The 9236-nt window shown below is 42.3% G+C and overlaps 1 protein-coding gene and 1 pseudogene across 6 annotated transcripts in view; both read left to right on the forward strand.

Moving 5' to 3' along the window:
* LOC145492241 (uncharacterized) overlaps nt 1-9236 on the forward strand; it is a 629788-nt gene that overhangs the window by 164606 nt on the left and 455946 nt on the right. The gene's annotated exons all lie outside the window — the stretch shown is intronic.
* Nucleotides 5637-9180, forward strand: LOC145492681 (uncharacterized; annotated as a pseudogene).

Below are 9236 nucleotides of genomic sequence, written 5' to 3' on the forward strand. Positions count from 1 at the left end.
GGGACCCATTGATGGGAGGCGAGCCCTCTCACCACTGCAACATCCCTGCTCCCCTACAAGAATTGCCTCATAAACAACCATCATTGTCTGGACCGGGTCGCACTAGAGCCAATTTTGTTTGTATAAGTAAGAAATCTGTCAACAAGTAGCGCAAAATAAGTGCGACCCCCAGTTTCAAAAACTTGCCAATTTTTTGCGGATTGCCAACTTTTTTGGCCAATCTTCCAAGAGGCCGAAGTGCTGCCTCGGAGGCTTCCAAATTTTGGCAAAGCAAACAGTTTTGATATTTTAACAATTAAACCATCACATTTCTCAAAACATGTCTGGAGAAAATTACGGCGAGAAAATAACTTTAATTTCGTCGGCTAGTCCAGTTTGGCGCGTGCGATGGCGGAACAAAATCATTTTTTACCCGGTGACGGCAGACAATCTTCCGAGACGATATTCTTCCATCGCAAGTGGGGCAATCAACAACGCAAACGCGAGCCGAGCAAAAACTGCTCGTGCAATTATGGGCCGAAAATCATGAGTTGCTGGAGAGCGGAGAGGCAAGAACATCTAGCCGGGAGAAAAATCTGCGAAGAGTTAAACTCTCGCATGAAATCTAATTAAATACTCATTGAGAATATAGATTTTGTGACGTGTGTTTCAATCAATGACGTTTTGGTTCAAACATGTTGGTCTAATGCGACCACTGCCAAAATTTGGAACTTGTTAAATTTTTGGCAATTTTTTTTCCTCGCCAAAAATTGGAAATATTTGAATTCGCTCTAGTGCGACCCGGCCCACATGTATTTAAATAATGTCAATAAACAACTATCGTGTCTAGCCTGACAAGTATAACTGTTAACTGACAAATAAATTCATGAAGTGTTAATGCTAAGTTAGCATGAAAGATGACTTTCACCAACTCAATGATACGCGTCTTGACTGTTTGGCAATTTAGAGAGATTCATATACCTTGAATAACTTACCTATTGAATAATTGTTACTTCAGCAGTCTTACGAAAGTTGTTTTGTTTGGCAATAATTATGTTATTGTAAATGGCTGTATTGTTATTCAGTAGTTGGTCACGCAGGCGTAAGGCCGTTGCTTCTGGATGCCCCTGATACAAAATGGCTGCTTCTAATCTTCAAATTCAAAGCCTCTCATTCGCTCTTGCGGATAAATATAGACAACAGCGCCGTTCATAGCATCACATTCACTTCCGTGTTGTTGTTTTCTTCGAGCGAACATCAGTGAACATGACGATGCAGACTTGTAAAGTCTATGTGATCAAGTTACTTGTCTGTGGAACAATATTTTCACAACTGAACATAACAGGTATTTATTACGTTTCAGCTTTATATTTCATAGCTATACATAGATGCATGGTGTCGACCGACTCGTAGTCTCGATCGGCTGATATGTAAGGACAATACTCGGTCGAAAGTCGATTGATATATTAATGACATTAATATATCGCATCGAATTTGACCGAGACGTACATACACAGAAGTCTGACAACTCTTAAACGGAGAGCTTTTATGATGCATGTTTCACCAATTAACATTTCTTTTCCTTCTCCTCAATCAAAACGTGGTATAGAGATCCTTGCATTCATCACCACTTAGTTGCTTGTATCTACATGTATTTCCTACTTTCAAGAACAAACGCACTGAAATAGTTCTGCATTAATTACCTTAACATGCCGGCCTTTTTCATGTATAAAACAAAGGCCTTTTATTGTACAGGAAATTCAATACTCGTTTAAAACAACTTGACGACATGTATAATCCGGTCCTGGCCCTCCGCTCGTTTCTGGTTTCCTTTCGTGAGATGACATTTGCTGACAGAAGACTGTCGGGCAAAACACCTCGCTAGGATCATGCGAGACGACGCCCGCAGCGCCTTGACTAATCCATAACAATTCCTTGTACTAAAAGTATAACGAATTGTATGGAGCTCTCCGGGATACTTACAGTACAAACCGTGCGTGTCTTCTCATGGGAGTATGGCCGACATCTTGCGCGACTCCGTCGTCGTCGTCGTCGTCGCCGTCGTGCGTACGCGCCCACGAGCAATACCGCTAGCCATGATACCATGAAAAAATCAATTCATGGGTTTCCTTTTCTTCCCTATATGGGTATGGGGCTCCGCTTGGCGGCCCTTCGGGCCGCCGGAGCTCGGCTATTAAAATACCTTTGATCGACACATGTCAATAATATTGGACTAGCCCCGCCAATCACGAGCCCCGTTCGCTGGCGAACGGAGGTTTTCAAAATCCAGGGGTTTGTCTGCAAGCGTTTCCTTCCTTCCCCTCTCCCACCGCCCTCTTTCTTTTTTTTGGCTCTCGCCCCATTTTCCGCGCAGACAAAACACCGAAAATCCCGTTCCTCGGTCTTTCTTTGCTTCCAAACCCCACGGAAATTCTTGCTACGCAGGCTACAGTTGGAATGGCCCGCGGATAGCTATGGTAGTCTAGGTAACAGGTATTTATTACGTTTCAGCTTTATATTTCATAGCTATACATAGATGCATGGTGTCGACCGACTCGTAGTCTCGATCGGCTGATATGTAAGGACAATACTCGGTCGAAAGTCGATTGATATATTAATGACATTAATATATCGCATCGAATTTGACCGAGACGTACATACACAGAAGTCTGACAACTCTTAAACGGAGAGCTTTTATGATGCATGTTTCACCAATTAACATTTCTTTTCCTTCTCCTCAATCAAAACGTGGTATAGAGATCCTTGCATTCATCACCACTTAGTTGCTTGTATCTACATGTATTTCCTACTTTCAAGAACAAACGCACTGAAATAGTTCTGCATTAATTACCTTAACATGCCGGCCTTTTTCATACCGGAAGGACTGGAAGGAGCAAGTTTTTCCTCTGTTTCAGTTGCAGCGCTCCTAAACAAAACTATGTTATTGTTTTCTTGTAACTACTAACTCTGGAAGATACGTAGCACCGGTTGTTGTAATATAGCTAAAAGGACTGCATGCAGAGGCAACCCAAGCATAATATTTGCATGCTATCATGACATGTTAGATTAGCATTCAGCCAGTTCATTCAAAGAGCAAATGCAAAATCTGAGCTCCAACATTGGTGTCCACATTTAAAACTGCCTTCTAGAACAAGAAGATTGGTCAAGTCTTGGCCCCGAAAGGAATGAAGTCCCCTATTGTTAATTAACAATCAATGCGTAGGTCTGTAAATTTAAAAACAATCTGTGGGACGCAGATTAGGTTGGGTACACGACCCGACCAACGCATCAGCGAGCACAAAAATTTAGCAATCGACAGGCAAAGAGAAGAACATGGTCCACCGAAGGATTCTCAGTTTATATTTGTATGGAAATCCTTTTAATGCGCTTTGACTTGATTACGACGTTAAGCAAACGCCGAAACGCTGTTGTTAATTTTTAAGCGAAATGATTTTAGTTTTCTTTAATTTATCACATTGTTTTATGGTGAAAATTTATTAATGAAAGAGTTAGTATATGCAAATTCAGATGAAAAATTCTCAGATAAATGGAAGTGACAGGTGATGAAACCTTATCTAATACCGCTCTTCTGTATCCTTACACAATGCTTTAACGTCATTGGAAGTGATTCTAGGTCCATAGATTTTTCCGTGTACCAGATAGGAGCACGAAGACAGAACCACATGTTAAGCTGCATTCGGCGTCGTTCGCCTCTTGATATTGGGGAGTTTAAGTAGCCACGATGGTGACGCAGAGGACAAAGTCGATTAAAAAATTAAATAAATTAACATTTTACCTAGCTACGAGTTTCGCGGCACTCTTAAGTCATTTACCTTGCTTATTACTCTCAAAACTATCACAGAACTGAATCTGGGACACGGCGATAAACTTGAAATAGAAATTTAAAAATTAGCCGTCGTGGTTCACGTTCTCCAGACCACGCAGAATTTGGTCTTTTCACGTTGTCGTTTTGCAGAGGACGTTTGTCGCGGAGGGTCTAGCGACCACTCCACGAGATTATAGGCTTAGCACCCACTCCTGCGGAGCACGTGCTCGAATGGAGAATCTTTTCCTCCATGTTAAATCAGTTGTTGTGTTAGTGAATAAAGAATATCGCGTTCGCGACAACGGGGAAGAAATATACCAAGAATTATAACGCACGCGTACGACCATTGTTCTGTGGAGGCGTGGTGGCCTCATGGTTTATGCGCACGAATCAGCAGTCCGGATTCGAGACCTCGCCGGAAACATTTTGTTGTGTTCTTGGGCAAGACACTTTACACTCACAGTGCCTCTCTCTACCCAGGTGTAAAAATAGGTACCGACGAATTTAATGCTGGGGGTTATCCTGCGATGGACTAGCATCTCATTGAGGAAGGGGAGGCGGAGGGGGGGCGGTGTTAGAAGTAATCCTATTCGCTTCATGCTACGGAAACCTGAGATAAGCGCCAGCCTGATGGGCCACTTGGCTCCACGCATTAAAACGTTTGTTTAGCGACGTTCCCGTTGCCGTTGCCGTCGTTGTTTTCTTAAACTCCCTAATAGCACGGTTCTAACTGTAGTTAGCGATAAACCAGTGCATATTTTCAGGAATAAAACCAGTGTTGGATAAGTGATTATCAAAGTTCAAGAATCTAAGCAATCAAATGATGGGTCTGCAGTACAGAGCACCTTTTCTCTTGCTAAGGTTCAGCCGGTTAACAGGCGGGGTATGCGCCCCCATTTCGAGAGTGGGACTGCTTGTTCCAGATGGGTGGGCATTGCCACCCTTGACCTTTCACTCCTTGTGATGGGATACGAAACCGAAACTTTTTGTTGTAAGCACTGGCGGAAAAATGTATAAGAACAGAACATTTTACTTCGTAACTGATACCTGGATACCAGACGTATTCACTAAATGGTCATTTGAAAGACCAGAAACTGTAATTCAGTTCAGTCGTTGCTCAACCTTTTGACGCAAATCAAGTAATAAATAGATTTAGCTAAGCCTAAAGTGAAGCTCCTGGGCTGAGTTGTTCAAAGCCCGATAAAGCTTACCCAGAATAAGCGAGATTTGTAACTTTACGGAGGGAATTTGCTTATATTTCTTGGCCTTCTGTTTTGAGTTTCAATAACCTCAAAAAAAGACAAAACAAAAGCAGTGAAAACATTTCTTTACCTCCCGAACAACCCAGTCCTGATTAACAAGTTAACATGAAATGAGCCCGCGATCCAATTGAAAAGCCAGTAATTAGTCAACTTTAAAAAACACACGTTACCTTGACGAGCTCTAAACATGAGCCCGCGATGTGGTCACGTGATACCGGTAAATGGATACTAATATCAAGTATGTACGCTGTAAACCAAGGCTGTATGCCTCGGTCGAGCTATTAGCTGGAGTATGGCCGCCTTGCTGCACGACGTCGTCGCCGCCGTTGGGCGCACGCGCCCGCGATCCACGCCGCTAGCCATGCTGACCATGAAAAAAGAGATGCACGGTTTTCTATTTCTATGCATGCATGTGGTGCTGTTCCTATAATTATGGGGCTCCGCTTGGCGGCCCTTTGGGCCGCCGCATCTCCACTATAAGTTTTTCGAGGACAAATCCAAAGGTAATAACGATACGACTCAATTAATGCCCATGAGTCTTTCCACCAAACCAAAATCGTACATTCAAAATGGCGGCCAAAAATCTAAAAACCACCAAGTCTATGGTAGGGCCATTGTCACCTGAGAATAATTCTAGGTACACAAAACGTGCAAAAACCTAAACTTTCTTTGAAACTAGTACGAACTAAAGTAAACTACTACAAAGTCAAGTCAACGATAGACAAAGTCATTCTAGTCGCGACAACTTAAGTACAGGTATATTAAAACCTCGCTATCTTGAGCTGGTCTAGATTTCTCCGCTATCTGGAACTGAAATAATTTTTTCCTTGAATATACTTTCTCAGTTACTTACTGTCGGTTACCTTGAACCATCGCCGTCTCGAACGATTTTTCGTTTCATTTAAAAGTTTGAAACGGGCTTCACCTGTAAACTATAAATTCATTGGAATAATATTACCATGAAAGAGAAACTGACAATTAATTAACGGGCTCCCGCTGGATATGAGGTGATAAATAACACAATTGAATGGAATAATTGCTTTATTTGATGCTTCAAAAGAGTGGATGATGTAAAAATTTCACATTGATCTAAATGAAGTCACGGTGATGGCATGAAAAGCCCTCAAACTTGTGGCGCGGTTTTCACTAAACACAGCATAAAAAATAACCTTATTGCTGCATAAAGTTGTCGTATATTTCTGATTTAAGCGTCTTTACGATGCTAAACTAGCCTGCGTATCACCAACAATCAAACTCAAAATTATTCGTTGACTTTTAGCCCGGTGGAAAAGTTTGTGTCACAAGTGGTCACGTGACCAGCCGCAACCAGGGTCTCTCTCCCAGTGACAAGAAATGTTAGGGAGAGAGGGCCTGGGAACGAGGTTGGAGTACTCGAAAACCCAACGTTATAATTTACCGTCTTGAGAGCCATTAATCGATACGCTATCAATTGATCGCGTACACTATACGCGTAGCCACAAATGCGACACTTAAATTAAAACAGGTTGCTTGCTTAAACATTTTATATTCGAATTGTCAACTTTTTTAAGAGCTCCTGCCTGAGAGCATTGAGAATCTTGCGACAGCGACTATTTTGGCACATTGCTCATATTTTGCCTCAAGATACCCTTTGGTGAGCTATTTTCAAAAATCATAATTTTAAGTACCGGCGCTTTTTTGTTTTTGAAAAAAAATCCGAAAGTTTGAAAATGAGGTCAAAGTGCGTTTTCCGCGCAAAGGAATTCACCAAATAACACAGAAAGACGAAGCGTTGGTAAATTCTTGAAATTCATTCAATTGCTGTTTAATTTTGCTCAGATATTGAATAGCTATTCCTCTTTACGGTTAAAGTTAAAAGATGTGTCAAATGCTCTATTATTTTAAGTTTCAAGCCATTCAAAAAACACTTCCGTCGATCGACCTATTAACGAGCGGCAAAATATTGGCTATTTTTGACTGGATAAAACCCTTTCAGAATCTAACTTTACAGCTGAAAAGATTTGTCTTTTAACTGTTATCCTGCCAAATACCAAGGTCGGACTTGAACTGGTTCCCTTTGAAAAAACGTGGAAACTACGAACAATGTTCAGCACATCTTTCAAAATATTTATCTACATTTCGACGTAAAGAAAGACCGAAACCTCGATGTTCGCTGCTTTGTACATTTGAGTGACTGGATTATCGTTATTTCTGAGCAACTTACGAAATAAAACCCTAAATATATATATTTATCGTGTGATTATTACCTTGAGATTTCAAGATAAGTTGTTGTGGGAAAGCTATTTCAAAATGACATGGCGACCTACTATGTAAACATTCCGGAAATGGTCGTCTCTTCTCGGATGTATTTTCAACTTAATGAATGCATTTCAGATCTCTCCAAACAAGATTTGGTAAAAGATAACATCGCGTCAGTTTCTAACAGCGCTTAATTTACGCGCAATGGTGTAAACTTATTTGTTATTTCTTTTTTTCCGACTGGACTGTAATTTGACCTAATTTCACCTTTCACCTACAACTTCCCGATCCCACGCAAATCACGCACAATCATATAAATATGTTTCTAAAATAAACACAAAATACGCACCAAAAACCCGTTTTCCCATCTACTTGCTATCGCTCCAGCTTTCAGCTAACATTAAAGCATTCGTTATAAGTACCAGATTTGTTTGAAATCTTCGCGAAAGCATACAAGACCCATACAGGTCAGTTTATTTACGAAGTAACACAACAGCCAAGTCACGCGTACACCAGGTGCAGTAAAATTATTAGCTACATTGAACTGGAAAACCTGGAACATATGAGACCAGTCCTGCTGTTGGCTTAGCTATGCCATTTTGTGCCCCTTAGTGTTTGTATTTTTTATATGGCATTTTTCTTTAGCTACATTACGCTACAAGGTAGGTCCAGCACTTGCGGGCAATCGAGCGACTATGCAGGACACCTCGAGTGCGTTATTCTAAAGGACTGCACGAGAGATGTCAGCAGTCATTTGGCAAGCTTCAAACTAAGCTGGGATGAGGATAACAATACAGAGATGAAGTTGCCGTTGGCGAGAGCTGGTGAGTGGTGTCATTTATGCTATTTTTGAACCGGTAGTGCCCACATGCATTCCTTGACAGGTTCACGTTAGCACCAACTCCGAGGTAGCCAGTCACTGCAGGGTGTTTGCCCTTAGCGATTGCACCAACCCAGACCTTCGGCAGCAATGCGATCACAGACACGAAGACGTATGCGAGCGGTACGAAAACCTAAATTCTACGCCGGCTGCCATTTCAGAAGCCGTAGCCAAGGCGCCGTTTCACACGGATGACGACAGAGACGAAGCTGTGTATCTTACCAACCACGCCACGCTTGCCATCCAGTCATGGAAATGTCATTTGTTACGATCGGCACACCAAGATCAGGTTCGCCTGGATGCCATCGATGCCCTCAACCAAGAATTGTAAACGACTGGGCGATGAAGGTTTTGCCCCAGAGGTATTGAGAGTCGCAAGCAAACTGGTTTGACAAGCGTACTATATCCTGGCACATATCAGTCGTATACCGACGAATGGAGGGGGTCCTACAGTGGCAAGGGCTCATCCACGTCATCCAGTCATGTAGCCAGGGAAGCTCTGCAGTCGTAGCCATCATGCACCGCGCGCTGACCACACTTAAGCGGGAGCACCCGGAAATCAACACGGCCTTTTTTCGTCAGGATAACGCCTGGTGTTACCATTCTTCTAGCACAATCCTGGCGTGCGACATATGGGAACACGTTGCGGAATTCGAATGGCACGCATTGATTTCAGCGATCCACAAGGCGGTCAAGGTGCGGCAGATCGATTGGCTGCGTCATGCAAATTCCATATCAGGGCATAAATAAATGAAGGACACGACGTGTGCACTGCAAATGACATGAAAATTGCATTGATTTCTAATGGAGGATTGGAGAGAGTCCGAGTGGTTTCCATGGACACCATTGCTAAGACGCAAGACACGGCCCAGACAATAGCAGGTATCACAAAGTTGAACGACTTTGAGTTTACTTCAACATATTCCGTTACTTGTTGGCATGCATATGGTGTCGGTCCTGGTGATGTAATCAAACTGGATGCATCGTCTTTCTAGGTCTTCTGGTGAGTAGCCAAATATTGTATACATAATGTCACGATTTGTTCTACGGA

This window comes from Orbicella franksi, chromosome 7 (assembly GCF_964199315.1).
Source record: "Orbicella franksi chromosome 7, jaOrbFran1.1, whole genome shotgun sequence".
Lineage (NCBI taxonomy): Eukaryota > Metazoa > Cnidaria > Anthozoa > Scleractinia > Merulinidae > Orbicella > Orbicella franksi.